This window comes from Vicugna pacos, chromosome 2 (assembly GCF_048564905.1).
Source record: "Vicugna pacos chromosome 2, VicPac4, whole genome shotgun sequence".
NCBI lineage: Eukaryota > Metazoa > Chordata > Mammalia > Artiodactyla > Camelidae > Vicugna > Vicugna pacos.
In genome coordinates, this window is record NC_132988.1 from 22,521,864 (window position 1) to 22,545,491 (window position 23,628).

Genomic DNA, 23,628 nt, shown 5'->3' on the forward strand with positions numbered 1-23,628 from the left:
AGAGGACAATAATGAACTCATCTACAAAATAGAAACAGACTCACAGACATAGTAAACAATCTTATGGTTACTGGGGGAAGAGGAGTGGGAAGGGATAAATTTAGGAGTTTGAGATTTGCAAAGGTTAACCACTATATATAAAAACAGATGAAAAACAAATTTCTTCTGTATAGCACAGGGAACTATATTCAATATCTTATAGTAACATTTAATGAAAAGTAATATGAAAATGAATATATGTATACATATGCATGACTAGGACACTATGCTGTACACCAGAAATTGACACAATGTAACTGACTATATGTCAATTTAAAAAAATATAGATAGATAGATAGATAGATAGATAGATAGATAGATAGATAGATAGCTGAAGCAATAAAGATTTACTATCTCACATAACAAGAAGTGTTGAGTAACTCGAGGTGGTTAATTCTAACCAACTTGCTTTCTATCTTTCTGCTTTGCAATTCTTAGAATGCCAGGTTTGCCCCAAGGGGCTAACTCACCTCACAGTAACAATATAGCTGTCACAGCTCCAAACATCACAGCCAGATTAAGCAGCATCCAGTGGGTGAAAAAGAAAGTCTCTGGTGTGGTCTCTACCATGGAGGAAACCTACACCAATCACTTGCAAGGGCCACGGGGGCACCACGATTATCTGAGGGAAGCATACGGCTGGGTGGAGAAGGTGGGGCGGCCTAAACAAAGCTGGGATTCTCCCAGCAAGGAAAAAAGGAGAAACAAGAGTTGGGCTGACCACCCACAGTGTCTGCTTTTTCTGCATCACAGGTTTTGTTTTATTTTCTTTAGAGAAGAAAGGAGATTAGACTTTTCAAATAAACAAAAGGATTTTCTAATTAAAAAAATCAACTCGTGAATATATGTATGTTTATGTATAACTGAAAAATTGTGCTCTACACTGGAATTTGACACAACATTGTAAAATGACTATAACTCAATTAAAAAAAGTTAAAAAAAATCAACTCAGAGAATTCTCCAGCAGCTGGGGAGAGAGGTTTTACACAAATACATTTTGGATTTTAATGTTTTAAATATTTTAGGTTATTCCTTTCTTTCTTATAGCCATGTGACATAGATACTGCTATCACCCCATTTTATAGAAGGAAAAACAGAGACATAGAGATGTTCAGTAACTTGACTTGCAGTTAAGGAACCTGCTTCCAGAAACGTGAAAGTGGCAGAGGCAAAACATGAGCCAGGCGGCTTGGTTCCAGGCTGCTCTCCTAACCACAGCTCTGGGAGTCCCTCTCTCCCGCCCTTCACTTCTTCATGCTCTCTACAGAGTAAAGCGACTATTCATATCCTTAGTCTTCCTTTCCCTTGAACATTTGCTTAACCAACCAGTTAACTGATCTCCCAGACCCCAGTGTCTCATTAGTCCAATCCATGCAATACCCAGACCAACTTCCTATAATTTTACAATTATCACCGTCCGCCCTAGTCCAGAACTTCCACACCCTCTGCCTGGATTCCAGCCGTAGCTTCTCCACACCGTCTTTTTTTCTCATCCATGACCACTGCCACCTGAAGCTCCCTCAGTGATGAGTTTTCACAATTCCTGCCTCTCCGTGGCCGCAGCACTGGGGAGGGTCACGTGGTGAGAAGGACCAGGACTCTGGAGTCAGACTGGTTTTTATCAGCTCTGCCACTGTCTCCAGGATGGTGGGCTTAAGACTGCTCTCTAGCAAATGTGGATACTGGGATGTAAAGCTTGAGAGTTTGCAAGCCCCTCCCCCTTCCTCTCTAGCTGCTCTCTCTTCTTCCTGTCTTTAGAAATGCCAGGCTCGCTCCCTCCTGCTCCCCTCTCAGACTTGGGCCTTTCTCCCTGGCTCCCTCCCTCACCTCCTTCAAGTCTTCACCGAACTGCCTTTTGTTGGGCTGTACCTCACAGGCCTACAAGGCCTGTACTCGCACAGCTTCAAGACTGAAGAAAGAGCCCGGGTCAGCAACAGAGAGATCCATGGTTTCATGGAGGGGAACTTACACATCTGAAGCAAGGTCCCGGAGCGATTCCCCACATTGTGCAGAGTGGACGACAGGCAGGACACGGCAGCCGGCTTCACTCTGCTCCCGGGGGCAAGGGGAGGTCAGCCGTTAAAAGGGAATGGACTGCAGGTGGGTTCGTTTGTTACCAAGGAAACCAGCAGAGGGCACGCCCTGCACCGCCCCTTTGATAAGAACAATCACCAGCTGGGAACTTGGCAAGTATGTCAAGCGTGAAGGGCACAGGTGAAGCAGGCACTGGTTGAGCAGGGGATGGACAGAGAGCAGAGAGCAGCCACCTTGAGTGGCCTGACCATACACCTTCCTTGACTATCCACTTAAATTGCAACACTTTACCCTCCTTTCTTTTTCTCCGGACCACTTGTCACCTTCTAACTTTCTATGTAATTTCATTATCCGTGATATTGTTCATTGACTTTCTCCTCCCTCTAGACTGTGAGTTCCAGGTAGGCATGGATTTCGGTCTGTCCCATTCACTGATGGAAACTTAACATCTGACACACAAGAAGAAACCCTCAACAAATGAAATGGATGGATGGATGAATGGGAGTCGGCAGACTGTAACGGTGAAGAGAGCTTTGGCAATCATCTTAGATTGACATCTCAGCTCTGCCATTTCCCAACTACGTGACATCACTTCTTTATGCTTCAGTTCCCATATTTGTAAATTGAAACTGATAATGATACCTAAAAAAAAAAAATAATAAACGAGAGAGAGACAGATGGAGTGCTTGACCCATGGAGCAGGCTCACTAACTGGGTCCCTTCTGCTTTGGAATGCCACCTTTCTAGGTGTAGCCAAAGCCGGTCTTCTTGCAAGAAGTCCCCAATGAAGATACCTTGCCCCGAGGCTCACTGGCCCCCTTCTCTGCACCCATGGGCGTCCACAGGCCATGCTAGGCTCTATACTGTATTCTCAAATGTTTAATGAGTGAAACATCTTGCTGGCCTCCCCCTTAGATGACCAGCTTTGGGGGGGCAGCAAATTTCTGGATGCAATGCAAAGCATTTGCCAAGTATCTGATGTAAGAATGACTGAGCTAAAGTGTCTTTTTCAAAAAATCACCTTCTCAGTTTGCTCATTCATTCAACACGCATCTCTTACCATCTAGCAGTCACTATTGTAGGCCATCAACAAATCAGCAGTGAACACAAAGTCCCTGCCTTTTGGAGCTTACATTTTCGTGAGGACACTGGCCATAAACCAGGGAAAGGCTCTAAGTGACATGGAACAAGGAGGGGGTGGGGGAGGAGTGTCAGGAGTGGAGTGAGGGGAGGCAAGATTGGGGTCTAGGCAAAGTGCCCAGGCCAGGAGGGCGGCAAGAGCGCACTCTGAGTGGGAGGTCTGTGGGGGGTGTGAGAGCAGGGGGCAGCAAGGGCAGCAGCCAGCAGAAAGAACCAGGGGCTGTGCTCAGGGGGCGAGCCGGGACCCAGCTCTACAGGGGCCCCCAAAGCCATTTTAAAGACTTGATTTTTAACTCTGTGTGCGATGGGAAATCAGCCGATGATGTAAAATACTTTGGTGTGTTTTTAAAAACGAACCAGCTTTATTCAACTTCGTTTCCTGAAGGTTCCAAAATATGATTTTGAAACTGTCATTGCTGTTGGCCCTTCCATTGGAGGGCTCTGAAGAGAAGAGTGAAAAAAACCTGCCTTACTTGTGTAACAAGCTCACTCTGACTGTTCACAGAGTGGAGAATGGATGGGAGTGAGGGGGCCAGGGACCTAGGGAGAAGCAGGAGGAACCAGATGATGGGGCAGTGAGGTGGGGACAGAAGGTGGGAGGAGTGGTTGAATTTTGGGTCTGCCATAAAGGCAGAGAAAATAGCATTTGCTGAGATGTGGGGTTAGGGATTGAAAGATGTTGGTTTTATCATTACTTAGGTATGGTAAGGCCAACAAATCAGTGCCATTGAGAAGACAGCTCATCACTCACAGTTCCCCAGTTCCCCAGGGCGTGGAGGGTGGGGCACCAAGCCACAGGGGCCACACAGGGACGTGCCAGGGTCAGTCTGGAGGCAGAGGCAGCAGGGGAAAACATGGGCCAGAGTCTTCCTGTGTGGTTTCCAGGGGAAAGAACAGGCAAGACAGGTTTAGGATTGGCTACTTTGACAATTTCAAGAGGCTCTGGGGAGTAGGGGCTGCCTCTGTTGTCAGGCCCCTGACACTGGGGTGACAGAGGCCTGGAGCATCAGGCCGCTAAAAGAAGCTGGTTGGGGGAGGGCTCTGGATGGGTTGCTTTGCATATGAAAGGCCTGAGTTGTTTCTTTCTCTAGGGATTGAGGACCCAGGGTCACTGTGGCCCCAGACACCGAAGTAGCAGAAGAAAAAGACATGTTAATTCATTGGAGGTAAGGAGTCAAGGATGACTCTGATTTTTGGTCTAAACAACTAGGAGAATAGAATAATCACTCGTGAAACAAACTCTGTCGCTGCTGCCGATAGTGACAGTCTCACCCTGAATCACCTGCACTCTCCCCGTTTTCACTTCTCTTTCCAAACCAACCCATTAATTTCTGCGTGTTCCAGCTCCCTCTTGTGGTGAAGATTTACTCTCATACCATTTCTGATATGAAGCTATAGAACAAAAAGAACTTTAGCAAAAGGATGGTTTAATGTATTTTTAAAACAAACATGAGAACTGGGCTCATGTTTACTCCTATCGTCAGGTTGAACTTTGGGTAAGAAAATAAAGACAGAATTTCCAGGACTTTTTTATTTTTTAAATAAGCCCATATTTCAAAGGGCTAATAGTGATTTTGGAGCCTGCAATAAACTAAGTTCAACGAAGCTTGTTTTTCTCTTAAAAGCAAACAAGAAGAGCATTTTTAAAGGTCATGTAGCTCTTTAAAAGCACCATTTTCTGTAAAATGTGGGTTATGAGTTCATTTGTCCTAAATCAATCTTAATCTTGTACGTCCCTATTACTTTTTTTATTATTATTTTAAAATGAGTCATCGATAGTGTGGTGAAAGGGTCACGGGTCACCAGGGAAATCATCTTCTAGTTAACCACGTACACAAACTATACAGGGGTAAATGGAAGTGCGTAGATATCTTTGTTGATAGCCAGCTTCCTGAGTTTCTTCTAGAAGATTCTAGAATCTGGCTCCTAGCTGGGGCAGAGGAATATAGTTTCTCCGAAACAAGGAAATCTTAAGTAACTAGAAGTAAAAGAGTCATATTCAAGCTTGCCATGTGAGGAGATATACTCTGCGGGGAGTATGAGTGTTCATCCTGTAACTACTGAAATTGGTCCCTAAAAGGAAAATAATTTATCCCAACAGAACTGAGATATTAGAGAAATTTCTCAAAATTTTGTTATATAATAGAGCCACTCAAAATTCAGCACTCTATTACCATGTGATCCAGCAATCCCACCCAGGCATATATCCAGAGGAAACTCTAATTTGAAAAGACACATGCACCCCAATGTTCACAGCAGCACCATTTACAATAGCCGAGACATGGAAGTAACCTAAGTGTCCATCGACAGATGACTGGATAAAGATGTGGTGTGTGTGTGTGTGTGTGTGTGTACGTGTGTGTGTGTGTGTGTCTTTTTATATATATATATATATATAAAAACTGAATCACTTTGCTATACACCAGAAACTACCACAAGGTTACAAATCAACTACACTTCAATTTAAGAGAAAACAAGGAAGCAAATATAGCACTCTGCCTGTGTGTTTGTGTGCTTATATATGTGTGTGTGTCTGTGTGTATAGGAGTACCACTTACCTAGGTAAGACTTACAGCACCCATAGCTATGTGGGACACAGCCAGAAACCTGAAAGCAAGTGACTTCTGAGCAGCCAACAGCTATTTCAAAGTTCATGCACTTTGCTCTGCAGAATTACCTTGATACAGACACTGTGAAACACCAGATTCCAGCCTCAGAGCCTCTGACCTGAGAGCCAGTGAGAGAGGGAAGGAGGAAGTAGCAGAAAAATGAAATTGGTTTTCTAAAAATCTCTCTTCCAGTTTTTAAGCACCACGGCTTAAAGTCTAGGCGTTTTACACAACCACACAAAATCTATGGGACACAGCAAAGGCAGTGCTAAGAGGGAAGTTTATAGCGATACAGGCCTTCCTCAAAAAAGAAGAACAATCTCAAATAAACAATCTAACCCACTAGCTAAAAGAATTAGAAAAAGAAGAGCAAAAACACCCAAAAGTCAGCAGAAGGAAGGAAATAATAAAGATCAGGGAGGGAATAAACAAAATAGAGATTAAAAAAAAAAATAGAAAAATCAATCAAACCAAAAGCTGGATTTTTGAAAGAGTAAATAAAACCGACAAACCTCTGGCCAAACTCACAAAGAAGAAAAGAGAGAGCACAAATAAGTAAAATAAGAAAGGAAAATGGAGAAATTACAACCAATAACATAGAAATACAGAATATTATACGAGAATATTATGAAAAACTATACGGAACCAAAATGGATAACCTAGAGGAGATGGACAAGTTTCTGGAAACATACAGTCCACCAAGACTGAATCAAGAAGAAACTGACCACTTGAACAAACCGATGACTAGAAATGAAATCGAAATAGCAATAAAAAACTTCCCTACAAATAAAAGTCCGGGACTGGACGGCTTCCCCAGGGAATCCTACCAAACATACAAAGAAGAGCTCATGCCAGTCCTTCTCAAACTCTTCCAGAAGATTGAAAAAGAGGGAATACTCCCAAACTCATTCTATGAAGCCACCATCACCCTGATACCAAAACCAGGCAAAGACACCACCAAAAAAGAGAATTACAGACCAATATCACTGATGAACATAAATGCAAAAATCCTTATCAAAATATTAGCAAATAGAATCCAACAGCACATAAAAAGGATTATACATCATGATCAAGTGGGGTTCATCCCAGGGACACAAGGATGTTTCAACATACGCAAATCAATCAATGTAATACATCACATCAACAAGAGAAAGGACAAAAACCACATGATCATCTCAATCAATGCAGAAAAAGCATTTGATAAAATTCAACACCCATTTATGATAAAAACTCTTACCAAAGTGGGTATAGAGGGAACATATCTCAACATAATAAAAGCTATATATGACAAACCTACAGCCAGCATAGTACTCAATGGTGAAAAACTCAAAAGCTTCCCACTAAAATCTGGGAGAACACAAGGATGCCCACTATCACTGCTCCTATTCAACATAGTCTTGGAAGTCCTAGACACAGTAATCAGGCAAGAGAGAGAAATAAAAGGGATCCAAATTGGAAAAGAAGAGGTAAAAGTGTCACTATATGCCGATGACATGTTACTATATATAGAAAACCCTGAAAGGTCCACACAAAAACTACTAGAGCTGATCGAAGAATTCAGCAAGGTAGCAGGTTACAAGATTAACGTTCAAAAATCAGTTGCATTTCTTTACACTAATGATGAATCAACAGAAAAAGAAAGTAAAGAAAAAATCCCCTTTAAAATAGCACCCAAAGTAATAAAATACCTAGGAATAAATCTAACCAAGGAGGTGAAAGAATTATACACAGAAAACTATAAACTATTGATGAAGGAAATTAAAGAAGACTTTAAAAAATGGAAACATATCCCATGCTCCTGGATTGGAAGAATCAATAGTGTTAAAATGGTCACACTGCCCAAGGCACTCTACAGATTTAATGCAATCCCTATCAAATTACCCAGGACATACTTCACAGAACTAGAACAAATCATAATAAAATTTATATGGAACCACAAAAGACCTAGAATTGCCAAAGCATTACTGAAGAAAAAGAAAGAAGCTTGAGAAATAACTCTCCCAGACTTCAGACAATACTACAGAGCTACAGTCATCAAAACAGCTTGGTACTGGTACAAAAACAGACATATAGGCCAATGGAACAGAACAGAGAGCCCAGAAATGAACCCATAAACTTTTGGTCAACTAATCTTTGACAAAGGAGGCAAGAATATACAGTGGAATAAAGACAGTCTCTTCAGCAAATGGTGTTGCGAAAACTGGAGAGCAGCATGTAAAGCAATGAAACTAGAACACTCCCTTACACCATACACAAAAATAAACTCCAAATGGATCAAACACTTAAACATGAGACAAGATACAATAAACCTCCTAGAAGAAAATATAGGCAAAACATTATCTGACATACATATCAAAAATGTTCTCCTAGGGCAGTCTACCCAACCAATAGAAATAAAAGCAAGAATAAATAAATGGGACCTAATTAGACTTACAAGCTTCTGCACAGCAAAGGAAACCAGAAGTAAAACAAAACAACAACCTACGGAATGGGAGAAAATTTTTGCAAATGAAACTGACAAAGGCTTGATCTCCAGAATATATAAGCAGCTCATTTGACTTATTAAGAAAGAAACAAACAACCCAATCCAAAATGGGCAGGAGACCTAAACAAGAAATTCTCCAAGGAAGAAATACAAAAGATCAATAATGCACATGAAAAAATGCACAATATCACTAATTATCAGAGAAATGCAAATCAAAACTACAATGAGGTATCACCTCATACCAGTCAGAATGGCCATCATTCAAAAATCCACAAATGACAAATGCTGAAGAGGCAGTGGAGAAAAGGGAACCCTCCTACACTGCTGGTGGGAATGCAGTTTGGTGCAGCCACTGTGGAAAATAGTATGGAGATTCCTCAAAAGACTAGGAATAGACTTACCATGTGACCCAGGAATCCCGCTCCTGGGCTTATACCCAGAAGGAACCCTACTTCAAAATGACACCTGCACCCCAATGTTCATAGCAGCACTATTTACAATAGCCAAGACACGGAAACAGCCTAAATGTCCATCAACAGATGACTGGATAAAGAAGAGGTGGTATATTTATACAATGAAATACTACTCATCCATAAAAACCGACAACATAATGCCATTTGCAGCAACATGGATGCTCCTGGAGAATGTCATTCTAAGTGAAGTAAGCCAGAAAGAGAGAAAAATACCATATGAGATCGCTCATATGTGGAATCTAAAAATCAAAAAACAAACAAACAGAAACAGAAACACTCATAGACACAGAATACAAACTTGTGGTTGCCAAGGGGGAGGGGGGTGGGAAGGGACAGACTGGGATTTCAAAATGTAGAATAGATAAACAACATTGTACTGTGTAGCACAGGGAAATACATACAGGATCTTGTGGTAGCTCACAGCAAAAGCGAATGTGAGAATGAATGTCTGCATGTCCATGTATAACTGAAAAATTATGCTCTACACTGGAATTTGACACAGCATTGTAAAATTACTATAACTCGATTTTTAAAAAGTTAAAATAATAATAATAAAAGAAAAAAATTTAAAAAATATAAAGTCTAGGCGTTTTAGCAATTTCTGATGACATTCTCAGCTGGTGCGTCTCTGACCTCAGTGGGCAGAATCACTGGGAAATTTGTTACCCATGCAGATCCCTGGACCCTGCTGCCAGAGACTCTGCATGTGGATCAAGTGCCCTGGGCAGAACATAGAAACCTGACATTTCTGATTTGCAGTGCAGTCCAGTAAGTGATGCTCAGGGTGATATTCCTGAGTAATGAAGAAAAGATAAAACTAAGTGGAATGTAGTCTGCCTAATGATAATGGTAATTGTTGTCAGAACCAGAGGCTATCCCCCAAGAACTCAAAAATCACTCTCTGGGAGCTGTTTTAAGATCAGAGAAGAGATACCTAAAGTCATCAGAAAGAAAAAAATGGCACTCAAACCAGCAGGACTTGATTCAATTAAAAAATATATTTTTTTAAAACAATCAGGATGTTTAGAATTTTCTTCAAATTCCAATACAGGAGGTAGGGGAAGTGGATGAGGATGTAGATAAAACCAGACTGAATGACCACGTGTGGAAAATGATTGCAACTAGGTGAGGGGTACATGGGGGTTCGTTACCTTGTATTGTATATTTTTCTCTTTCAGAATCTCTAAAATAAAAAATTAAAGAAAAAATTTTAAAGAGAATGTTATTAACTATAAACATACTGTCAAGGAGGAAGAAAATTTCTTCTATCCTTCTAGGTTCTTCTGGCTGGTCTAAGAATTACATTGACATGAGACAGAGTAACAGGAAAGAATCAATCAAACAAATTCAATAACATGTATGCGTGGGAGAGACTGAGTAACTCACCAAAATGGCTAAAATACCATCCTCAGTTGAAGACAAAAGAGGAGGTTGAGGGTGGGGAGAGTCAGTTATGGGAGTTTACTATGAAAAACACATTAAAAAGGAGAAGGTTCTCACACAGATTTAAATCATTGTCTTCTCCACTCATGAGAGTTTCTAGAGTTGGTCATTCTCCTCTTCCTGGTCCCACCAGGGAGACACCCTTACAAATGGAGGTTTCTCTTATATATGCAAGTGTTTCTTACAGAAGGGTAACTCCTACTTGGTTGTCAGAGTTTTTCCCATGTCTGCTTTCTTAGAAAACAACCAACTTAATGACTATGCCAAAGAGACATATTTGGGGGTTACAAATTTCTCTTCCCCCATAAAATAAAAAAAAAAAAAACCCACAAGCGTTACAGAGGCAAACACATTGCCTGTCCTAATTCTGTCCAAGTAACTGCCTTCCTTGGATTTCCTGGGCACACTGGCAAACTAATCCCTGCTGTGAAATGGGTCTATCAGACAGCATTAAACCTTCTGCGTGAGGAAGTGAAAACTCCCCTTGTTCTGATTCCTTGCTCACCAAACCGTCATCCTCTGATTGTCGATCTGCCTTCAGGGAGAAATTCTTCTGATCCTGTTAGCACAGCCCTTCAAAGTATGTGACAGTCATAGTCTCCATTATCTGTCACTAAACTGGGATTCTGGTTTTGATTCTGGCCTGGTAAGTGTGGTTAATGAATCTGTCCTGAAAGGTGGAGCTATGTATTATGTGCTGATAAAATATCCAGTATATGAGCCAGGAAAGACCAAGAAAGCCCTAAGCCAAGGCAAGTTTCCCAAGACAATGAATGTCTCCTGGTGTAACCCCTGGGAAGAAGCCAACCAAGTGAATAAACATCCCTCCCAGCTTGTGGTTGCTTTCCTTGATTAATTGAATGTTTACTATATACAGCAAGCATCGTACTAGGTACTTTCCATACTAAGTACTTTCTGTTAGTTATTTCACTTAATTTTCACAGTAGAAAACACTGTGGTATGTAATTACACACACCTATGTACATGATGTACCTACACTGAATACTCACTGCATATAACCTAGAACGTGATATTCTCACTACAACGCTGCATGAATATATATACATGTAATGATTATTAAGCATTGTTACTCTATTTATTTTTTAATTAACTTTGTGGGGGAGGTAATTAAGTTTATTCATCTATTTATTTAATCGAGGTACTGGGGCTTGAACCAGGACCTCGTGCATGCTAGGCATGCAGTCTCCCACCGAGCTGTACCCACCCCCCAGCATTGTTATTCTAAGTGGAATTTCATTGAAACACTCTGTTTCACTACAAGCAATTGTAAAGTGTTTACCATCTAGGATAATATTACTAACAAACCCACCTAACCAGGCACTTGTAAACCCATACTGTCACAATCCACTGAAGGGGAATGAGCAGTGTGGATGCCGCTGTTAACCTCGCTGTGATGTTAACTGCAGAATCAGGATACTTGAAATCCATGTGTGTAAGGCCTGGCCTGTCTGATACCCCATGCCAACTCATGTACTAAACATTAGCAATGTTGAACTTCTATGCCTGTCTCATCTACATACATGCAAACACAAAATTCTCAATGTCCTTCCCACACTCCAGTGGATTGTCTTCCAGACCCCTTGTGGTGCATCTCTTTCCACCTTATGTTCTGTTTGGTGGAACAAAATTTTCTAGGATAACAGAAGACAGTATTTATTATTTTTTTTGTTCTGATTTTTGGAAGACTATCCCAAAGTCTGGTCTGAGAACCTGATCTCCCTGCAGTGCCCATTCGGCTGTAATCACTGCTCAGGTACACCAGACGTGGAACGCAGAGTTGGAAGCATGGTTCACCAATAGACACACCAAGACACCTGTGACTGGGTCCAGCCTTTTGCAGAGCCCAGAATAATGAAAGGTAATGAGAAGAGCACATTCAGTTTGAGGTCAAAAAATTGGGACTCAAGCCATCTGAGCTTTGTGCTCTTTAATGCTGTTTCCCTTTTATAAATGAGTCCAATAAAAATTGCCCTGGCTATTTCACAGGCTTGTTTTAGGAATAATGCAGATGACCCCAGTGACAGATGCTGGACTGGCTATCCAAAAGCCATTCACAAGCCATTTTCCCCCTTTCCTTCCTGTCCCTAAAATAGTCACATTTCAAGAATTCCTTTGCACCCCAACATTCATAGCAGCACCTTTTACATAGCCAAGATATGGAAGCAACCTAAGTGTCCATCAGCAGATGAACAGATAAAGATATAGTGTGTATGCACAATGGAATACTACTCAGCCATAAAGAAGGATGAAGTTTTGCCATCTGCAACAACATGGATGGAATTAGAGGGTATTATGCTCAGTGAAATAAGTCAGATTGAGAAAAACAAATACTGTATGATCTCACTTATATGTGGAATCAAAAAAACAAAATAAACAAATATAACAATACAGAAATAGACTAACAGATATAAAAAACAAACTTGTGGTTACCAGTGGGAAGAAAAAGAGGGGTAGGGCAAGACAGGGGTAGGGGATTAAGAGGCACAAACTACCAGGTATAAAATAAATGAGCTAAAGAATATACTTACTGTACAGCACAGGGAATAGAGCTGATAGTTTATAATAACTTTAAATGAAGTGTAGCCTTTTAAAAGTGTGAATTATTATGTTGTATACTTGAAATATATAATATTATACATCAACTATACAATAAAAACAAAACAATAAAACAAACACAGAGAAAACAAAAATTAAAATGCTCTATTGTGGCAATTCCAAAAAAAAGAAGATGAATCCCTTGCAGCTAGGGCTGGCCACCAGATCCAATTCTGGTCAATGAGATTTCAGGGAGAGGAGTGGGCAGTCACCGAGTGGAGCTTCTGGGAAAATGATGTAAAAGAGACTCCAGCGGGCATGCATGCTGCCTTCATCCCTTATTCTCCAATCTTTTCACACAGCCACCAGGGTGGGCTTTTAAAATAGTGAAGCAGATCATGCCATTGCCCTGTTGAATCTCTTTCCACTGCAGTCAGAATAACATCCGGACTACGTACAGTGGCCTGGCTCCCTCTCCCTCCCCAGTATCATTCAGTCCACCCTCCCCCACTCCCTGTCCTCCAGCCAGACCTTCTGTTCCTCACACTTGCCAAAGGTTCTCCTGGCTCCGGGCCCTCACACCCGCTGATTCCTCTGCCGAGTGCTGCTCCAGCTCTTTGCACGGCTTGTGTGCCCTGTCAGCTCTCAACTCCTGAGTCTGCGTTAGAGATGCCTTCCCTGACCATCCACCTTGTATCCTCTATCTCATCACCCAGTGTGCTTCACTGTTACCTTTTATCCCAATCCAGTAATTCTGTGTATTTGTTTATCTGTTAGTTGTCTGTCTTCCATCACTAGAATACAGGCATCCCTGGGTACAGCCTTGTTCTGTCTTGTTTATTGCTATAACCTTAGCCCCTTGCATGGCACCTGAAATGTAGGAGACACTCATTCAATATTTGCAGAGTAAGCGAACAGGTTTCCCCTATGAATCTCCATCTTCTATTCATTACTTCTTCATCAAAGGAAAGGAGAAGCTGAACAAGAGTTCACAGCGGCAATAACAAGTGTCTTAACACAGGATACGTATGATGGTTGGATGACTTCCAGGAAGGGATAATCAAGGAAGACAACTTACTAGCAAAACAAAACAAAACAAAACGTAACAAAACAAAACAAAAGTTAAGGGAGCGATTGTAATTGGCTGAGAGTGGAATATAGTGGAAAATACTGTGTCACCCTCATCGTCCGATAGCTATTTGGTTTTTTTGGTTGCTGTTTTGTTTTGCTTTTTAACTTTTTTAAAAAACTGAAGTATATTTGATTTACAATGTTGCCTAATTGCTATTTGGATTGCCACAGCAGCAGACACCTTAGGGAGTCTTGGGAGGAGACGTCTGGAAGTGAAGGTGACCCAGCCAGTCAAGGTGGAATGCCTGCTTCTGACAGACTCAGCATCACGCGCCAGGGGTGAGGTGGCTCTCACTGACCACTTAAATTTCCCATTTCTCTTTACTTCCCCTCCTTACGCACCTCCTCTGTTCAAACCAACTGCATGTGTGTATATGTATATATATATATATATATCAACACACACATAGACTTTATCATTTTGCAGGAGTTTTTGAAAGTAGTGGCTGATATGCTGAGTAATTTTCAAGTGGCATACACTTAAGAGGATGATTGTGTAGGAAACAAATGACAGTCAAATAAAAGAATACTGACCACAAAGATATGGAAATTATTACCCATAATCAAGGCTACTATGAGCAGAAGACATGGGATTAGTTCCTCCTTTCTACCATATAGTTATTGTTTTGCAGAACCCTTTCAAAGCAAGATGCTGAATACTTGCATCTGGAGCTCCTAAGATTCTCCCACTTAACCTCAATATGATTATTACAACTAAGATAATTAATAGTCATTCCCTAATACCACCTAGCACACAGTCTTTATTCAAATTTCCAAGCCCTCTTTTGAAAGTCTCACGCCACATCATATGAAATATATCAAAATGCACCCACAGTACTGTTTTCTCTGAAATAAAAAATTTTAATGATTTAGCTACAAGTAAGCCATTTAATTTGTAATCAACTTCTCAGCAAGCATGGTACATAGGCCTTTTGAAGGAAATAATCTAACCTCCTAATTGTTTTTAAAAATAATTACAATTTTTGGAAATATTAACATTTTATCAATAATGTCAGTAAAATTGTTAGTTTCAGTCTGAGAGTATCTGATCTCAATTCAGTTCATAAGGCCAAAAAAGATTCTGGCTGTAGGAAACGTGGGGGTGAAAGCATCCAGAAGACAAAATACAATAGCTCACAGAGAAGTTTGTATTAGAAATGACTTTGTCAATGGCAAAAAGAAGCCCTACATACGCTTCTAAGAGGATTTCATTAGTATAAATCAATTTAATAAAAAATGTGTTAAGGTATAAAAGGGGACAGGTATTATTATAGACACATTATTGACCCCATTTTGCAGATGGGGAAACTGAGGCTAAGGGAGATGTAAGATGGTCTTGCCAAGGTTCAGCTGGCAAAACAAGACCTTGCTTGCCATCACAATACAAGAGAAAAAGAACTTCAGTATTTTAAGTTCATTATGTTTTTAAAATTAAGAAATGCTGGAGGGTTTTTTTAAGCTTAGCAAAGGAGTTAAAAGCAGAGTGACTTCATTTTTACTTTCATGTAACAAAACTCCCAGAAGACACACTTCCTCACCAAAGTCTTAATGCAGTATTGCTCTAGCATCCTGTCGGGCATGAATTGCTCATTTCAGCAAGCATGACTCAACCATCACATTGGGAATGTTTTTCCTCTTGAAAGCCCTTGGAGCCAAATTGTTAAAGAATCAAGAGGAATCACTTAAGGATATGAGTGATTTTCACATGGTGAACATTTTGGGAAAGAGGGTGAGTGTGGAGGAAACAAATGACATTCAAAGACTAGATACTGATTGTGAAGATGTGGAGATTATTATACATAATCAAGGCTGCTATCAGCAGAATTAATGAAAGTAGTTCCTCCTCATTCCCACTGTAATATTCCAGGGAGGGAAGAATCCAGGGGAGGATGCTTAGCATGAACCCTCAAGCAGTGGGTCCTGCCTCTGTCTCTTCCCACAGCGGTGAAGAAGCACATACCCACAAAGCCACGAAGGACACGCATGCCACTGGCTCAGGTGGTTCCACAGATGCTGACCAAGTGTGTATGTAGGTCAGTGGTCTTCAAACTCTTCAGACCAGACACCCTTATCAGAAAAAGTGTGTGATCAGCACTTCCAATGCATGTTCATCTAAACCTGTGGTCACAATCTGGGGGGAGGGTATAGCTCAGTGGTAGAGCTCACGCTTAGCACGCAAGGTCCTGGGTTCAACCCCGGGTACCGCCATTATAATAAATAAATAAATAAACCTATGGTCTCGATCCGTACTGATAACATTAAGTAGATTAAGAAACACATACAAAATAGAAATTTCAGGGATGAGATGAAATATAGTTTTAAATAATCATTTTCTTTCTTTTTACATAGTCTTGAAAAGCCTTTTTATTCTCTCACACACCCAGGCCTATTTTGCCAGTATTTTTCAGGGAAAGTAGTAAGATTAAATATGCTTCATTATTTTGAAAATCTTGGTTTAATGCTTCATGATAAAGCAAGGCAAAGGTCTATTTCTAAATCCAGTTTATATCGACACTTGATTTAATACCAAAGTTAAGGGAAAAAAAGAAAAAAAGACCTCACAAAAGATCCTTACGTCCAAACAGAACAACATCCACCACCAGGCTTATTAAATCTGCAGGCTGAGTTTTCTATTCCACCTATCAGCTATGCAAAGGCTTTTACTGGTATTCATCTGCTAGATATCCATCTCCCCAATTTGTTCTTACAAACTAACTGGGTGCGCTATATATATGTATGTATGTGTGTGTGTGTGTGTGTGTAACAAATGGATCCAAAATCTAGTGTAAGTCTTAGTTTGGGAAATTTCTAAACAGAATAGAAAATTATGACTTCTCAAATGCTCAACAGTATCTGCCATAACAAGGTACTTGCTAATACATCTCAGGGCACCACCACCGTCACCACCCCCGGCATTCTGTGGGGGCACCAGCAGGATCAGTATCCATCTTGGTTATTGTTTTGAGGGAATCCTTAGACACCTCTTTGCTTTTGATCATTAGCCTGTTTAGATGTAAATAAACACATAAATATATAAATAATTTTTAAATGCTCAGACAGAAGTTTTATAGACTTTAGAAACAAAAGCACATCAGATGGGCCGCCGCGCCGCTGTAGCTCTCCAACGCCAGCACCGCCTCTAGCTTGCCGAGCTCCAGCTGAAGGAAAAGAGGGGTAAGTAAGGAGGTCTCTACACCATGGCTCGTACAAAGCAGACCGCCCGCAAATCGACCGGTGGTAAAGCAACTGGCTACAAAAGCCGCTCGCAAGAGTGCGCCCTCTACTGGAGGGGTGAAGAAACCTCATCGTTACAGGCCTGGTACCGTGGCACTCCATGAAATTAGACGTCATCAGAAGTCCACTGAACTTCTGATTCGCAAACTTTCCTTCCAGCGTCAGGTGCGGGAAATTGCTCAGGACTTCAAAACAGATCTGCGCTTCCAGAGTGCAGCTATTGGTGCTTTGCAGGAGGCAAGGAAGGCCTATCTGGTTGGCCTTTTTGAAGACACCAACCTGTGTGCTATCCATGCCAAACGTGTAACAATTATGCCAAAAGACATCCAGCTAGCACGCCGCATACGTGGAGAACGTGCTTAAGAATCCACTATGATGGGAAACATTTCATTCTTTTAAAAAAAAAAATCTCTTCTTCCTGTTATTGGTAGTTCCTAACGTTTGATATTTTTTTTCCATGGGGTCAAAAGGTACCTAAGTATATGATTACAAGTAGAAAAATAGGGGACTGAAATCAGGTATTGGCAGTTTTTCCTTTTTCATTTGTGTGTGAATTTTTAATATAAATGCGGGACATAAAGCATTAATGCAAGTCAAAATGTTTCAGTGAACAAGTTTCAGCAGTTCAACTTTATAACAATTATAAATAAACCTGTTAAATTTTTCTGGAAAAAGAAGAAGCACATCAGATGGAAACATTTTCAAACATCCATCAGGAAGAGATAAAGCATGTTTGTTTTTTCTAAAAGTAACTATTCCGGTAGCATATTTCTTAGGATGAAATACATTCCAGATCTTTGTCATTAGAGAAACGGTCAACAATTTGAATCATGTCTTTTTGTGAAAGAAGACTCAAAGTCTTTTAATTACTCTGCCAGGAGAGAACCAGTGAGTCATCTGAACAGCACAAAACATGTTCATGGTCACTCTCTGTGATGCTTTTTTTTAAAGGTCCACAAGTTTTCTGAAAGGCCCCCATACACAGCTGTGTCTCCAACCTCCAGAGGCTTTAGTGATTGCCATTGGAGATGAATAGAGCAGAACTTCCGAGCTAACTGAGAAAAGGCCCTGGGGCTTCAGCAGGGTTATCTCAGGGCGCTTGCTCTGTGCATCTTCAGCCACCCTAGGAGAAGGCTCGCTACCCTGAAGCCACCATGTGGAGATACCAGAGAGGAAGAGATGCTGGAGGAGGATCAGCTGTTTGGTGTCCCCTCCCTGCTGTTAGATGACAGCAGACCTGCCTCGCTGGACCACTCTCCCATTCCCGACCCACCACAACAGTGACAGATAACACATGACTGTGGCTTTACCTACTAGGTTTTGGAGAAATCTGTGCTGCAATAGATACTATCCATATATTAACTCATTCAATTCTCACAATAACCCTACGAGTTATTGTCAGCCCCCTTTTAAAAATGAGAGGACACAGGCCTTGAGAGGCTTCACCATTAGAATATCTGGGATTCAGTCCCCAAGTAGTTGGACCTCAGAGTCTATGCGCAGTGTCCACGGCTTTTCGGAAAGAAGACAAACACAAGGATCAAAGGCAATGGAAGTGACAGGTCCCCGGGACAAACCAGATGTGGAAGGTAAGGGAAGCCTCAAATAGAGCCCCGAGGTTTTGAGGAAATGCAGGGAAAAAGAGAGTTCAGGGAGGAGGATTGTGAGTTTGGATTTTGACATGTTTCATTTGGGTGTGCCACTGGTACCTCAAAAAGAAGATGGGCCACAGGGATTCAGGGGCAAAGTCAAGGCCCTGGAAGTGGGTTTGGGAATCAAGTGCTGTCTGAAGATATCATAATGGGAAAGGCTGTTCAGCCAGAAGAGAAGAGGAAGCAGGACGAAGGCGTAAGGGGTGCTTCCGCATCTGGTTTATGATACACATGACCTTTTGTGATTAAGTTCCTATGTCTTCAGAATTTAAAAATGTGTGTTATTCAGCATCTGTGGATACAATGGGACAACAGACTCCATGAAGCAGACAACACTGACTAATCTTATATTTGCAGAACAACTTTATGAATTGCTGGCTTGAGAAACTGGATGTTCTCTGTCAATAAGCCAAAACTGCAGCAGATGCAACAGAGACTGGCAGAAATAAATGCCAGGAATACTGATAAATCACTTACAGACCTGAAGTGTCCCACAGAATGAATATATTCATTCCAGGTGAATATCTGGGTTTTAGGAGACCTGATATCTTTTTCACTTTAGTGGACCCTCTTTAAGAAAATGATTACATGACATCAAAAGCAAAGGTAACGAAAGCAAAAATAAACAAGTGGGACTACATGAAATTAAAATGCTTCTGCACAGCAAAGGAAATTGTCAACAAAATTAAAAGGCAACCTACAGAATGGGAGAAATTTTGCAAACAACACATACAATAAGGGGTATTTAAATATTTGCCAATCACATATCTAATAAGGGGTTAATATCCAAAATATACAAGGAACTCATCTAACGCAATAGCAAAAATAAATAACATAATTTAAACATAGAAGAAGGGCCTGAATAGACATTTTCCCAAAGACATACAAATGGCCAACATGTACATGAAAAGGTGCTCAGTATCACTAATCATCAGGGAAAAGCAAATCAAAACCACAATGAGATATTACCTCACACCTAACCTAGGATGGTTATCAAAAAGACAAGAGATAGCAAATCCTGGCAAGGCTGTGGGAAAAAAAGGATCCTTGTACACTGATGCTGGGAATGTAAACTGGTACAGCAACTATGGGAAATAGTATGAAGATACCCCAAGAAATTAAACATAGAACTACAATATGATCCAACAATCCCACCTTATGGGTATACAAAGGAAACAAAACCATTATGTCAGAGAGACACCTATACTCCCATGTCCACTGCAGCCTTTAGCCACAATTGCCAAGGTATGGAAACTACCTAAGTGTCCACTGGCGAATGAATAAAGAAAATGTCACACAAATACACACACACACACACACACACACAGAGGAATATTACTGTCTTAAAAAGAAGAAAATCTTGCCATTTGTTACAACATGGATGAATCTGTAGAGTGTCATGCTAAGTGAAGTAAGCCAGAGAAAGGTAAATGCTGTATGGTATATTCTTCTGTCAACATCCTAGTGAAAGTTCTTTCTGCTAGGCTATTACAGTAACCTGACTGGCCACCATGGCTCCATACCCACATATCCTTTCCCTTGCCACTGGAATTTCTCACATAAATCTGATGGTCTCACTCACTACCTTGCTTAAATGTTTTCATTGGTTACCCACTGCCTAAATAGTAAAGCTCAAATGTTTCTGTGTGGCTATCCTCTTTTTCCCTTCCCTTCTTCAAAATTCCTTCTTCCCCAAACGTGGAATTCCCTATTTGATCTTTTCTTGGCTATTGGCCTTGGACTGGGCACCTGACTCTATCCAGGCCATCCTAGAAATTTTGATCTGGGACTGATAATCAGTCAATTTCTCTTTGGATGCCTGCAACAAGCAAAAGTTCAGAAACAGTCAGTGGTCATGTTTTCTGCCAACTGAACCAGAAAAGTGGAAGTGAAGTAAGCTAGAAAGAGAAAGAAAAATACCACATGATATCACTTGCATGTGGAATCTAAAAAAAAAAAACAACAACAACAACAACAACAAAGACAAACTTATTTATAAAACAGGAACAGACTCACAGACATACAAAACAAACTTATGGTTACCAGTGGAAAAGGGGGTGGGAAGGGATAAATTGGGAGTTCAAGATTTGCAGATACTAGCTACTATATATAAAATAGATAAACAAGTTCATACTGTATAGTACAGGGAACTATATTCTTATAGTAACTTATGGTGAAAAAGAATATGAAAACGAATATATGTATGTTCAGGTATGACTGAAGCATTGTGCTGTACACCAGAAATTGACACATTGTAAACTGACTATACTTTAATTAAAAAAAAAAAATATATATATATATATATATATATGGAGAAGTTCAGTTACAAAAGAGAGAAAATGAAGGTGTGCAGCAAAGCTGAGCCCAAAAGTAGGACACTGAGTGCTCAATCCCAGCTCTCCTTTGGGTCCAGCTGCATCCTTCTCCTAGAGTCTCACGTTGCACAAGTCAGATTTTTGGCAATAAATTCCCCTGTAGGTGCATTTGAACTGAGTTTCTGACACTTGCACCCAAGTGAGTCCTAATTCCACTGCCTATGGCAACTTGGTGGTTCAACTACAACCCGCCTTGCGAGCTTCATTTCCCAGGTTCTGACCACCCCTTCATTTCACTGCACACTCCTCCTCTGCATCAGAGCCACAAGATCACACCATTCTCTGTGCTCACTGTCCTTTGTATTTGTCTCTTTAATTACATTAACCACATTATATTACAGAATTCCCATTTGTTAATATATTATTTTATAATGACAAATGCTTGATAAATCAGGTTATTTCAACAGACGAAGTGAATTAGTATTTGCCCCCAAAAGACTTGTCCAAATTACTGTCTTATTATCCAATTTAAAAAAGCAGTCTTTCCTTCAGACAATACTACAGAGCTACAGTAATCAAAACAGCATGGTATTGGCATAAAAACAGACATATGGATCAATGGAATGGAATAGAGAGCCCAGAAATAAACCCACACAACTATGGTCAATTAATCTTCGACAAAGGAAGCAAGAATATACAATGGAGAAAATTCAGTCTCTTCAGCAAATGGTGATGGGAAAACTGGATAGCAACATGTAAACAAATGAAGTTAGAACATTCTCTCACACCATACACAAAAACAAACTCAAAATGGCTTAAAGATGTAAATATAAGACAAGATACCATAAATCTCCTAGAAGAAAACATAGGCAAAACATTCTCTGACATAAATCTCAGCAATGTTCTCCTAGGACAGTCTACCCAGGCAACAGAAATAAAAGCAAAAATTAACAAATGGGACCTAATTAAACTTATAAGCATTTGCACAGCAAAAGGAAATCATAAGCAAAACAAAAACACAATCTATGGAATGGGAGAAAATATTTGGAAATGATGTGACTGACAAAGGCTTGATTTCCAGAATCTATAAACAGCTCATAGAACTTAGTAACAACAATAACAACAAAACCCAATCCAAAAATGGGCAGAAGACCTAAACAAGCAATTATGCAATGAAGACATACAAATGGCCAATAGGTACACGAAAAAATGCTCAATATTACCAATTATCAGAGAAATGCAAATCAAAACTACAGTGAAGTTATCACCTCACATCAGTCAGAAGGGCCATCATTCAATAGTCCACAAATGATAAATGCTGGAGAGGGTATGGAGAAAAGGGAACCCTCGTACACTGCTGGTGGGCATGTAGTTTGGTGCAGCCGTTATGGAAAGCAGTATAGAGACTCCTCAGAAAACCAAAAACAGACTTACCATGTGATCCAGCAATCCCACTCCTGGGCATCCCCGGATGGAACCTTAACTCTTCAAAAAGGCACATGCACCCCAATGTTCCTAGCAGCACCATTTACAAAAGCCAAGACATGGAAACAATCTAAATGTCCATCAAATGATGACTGGATAAAGATGCTGTAGTATATTTATACAATGGAATACTACTCAGCGATAAAAAAGAATAAAATAATGCCATTTGCAGCAACATGGATGGACCTACAGATTGTCATTGTAAGTGAAGTAAGCCAGAAAGAGAAAGAAAAATACCTATGATATCACTCATATGTGGAATCTAAAAAAGGAGAAAGGAAAAAAAGGACACTATGAATTCATCTACAAAACAGAAACAGACTCGCAGACATAGTAAACAATCATGGTTACCAGGGGAAAGGGGGTGGGAAGGGATAAATTTGGGAGTTTGAGATTTGGAAATGTAAGCTACTATATATAAAAATAGATATAAATAAATAAATACATACATACATACATACATGCATGCATGCATGTCAAAAAAAAAAAGCAGTCTTTCATGAATAATGTAATTTTGCGTTTGAACAATAGAGTGACTTACAGATGAAATACACTGACCAGGGAAAGTAGTATGAACTTCAGAGGCCCCAGGTCCCAATCCACATTTTCCTAAAGGGCCTAAATCAGTAATCTGCATGTAGAAATGATCATCTTAAACCCACTATGTATTTCTTTTTCTTCTTTCTCATACATTTTATAGTTATTCATTCTGCTAAATTCTTTTACCTGTAAATCTAGAGATGTCAACCACTTTTGTAGTACTGGCCATTTGCACTGAAGTGTTTGTTCTTAAACAAGTTGGATTACTCAGCCTCTCAAATAAAAATGTTACCATATCAGCCATAGCACTACGGGCTTTTTCTTGAAAGGTTCTTTAACCCTGAAGGTATTTCCCAAAGAAATTTCCAGATGAGTTCGTTTCTGTTTGAGTCTAATGTATTACAAATTACCTGGAAGTCTGGGGAAAGAAGAGGTATGTTTTGTTTTATTTTAGATTCAACCTAGTAACCAAATAAAGAAAATAAATCACAA

The 23,628-nt window shown here is 40.3% G+C and overlaps 1 pseudogene; it reads left to right on the plus strand.

Moving 5' to 3' along the window:
• The first annotated feature begins 17,087 nt into the window (after nucleotides 1-17,087).
• Nucleotides 17,088-17,808, plus strand: LOC102525248 (histone H3.3A-like; annotated as a pseudogene).
• The last annotated feature ends 5,820 nt before the right edge of the window (nucleotides 17,809-23,628 follow it).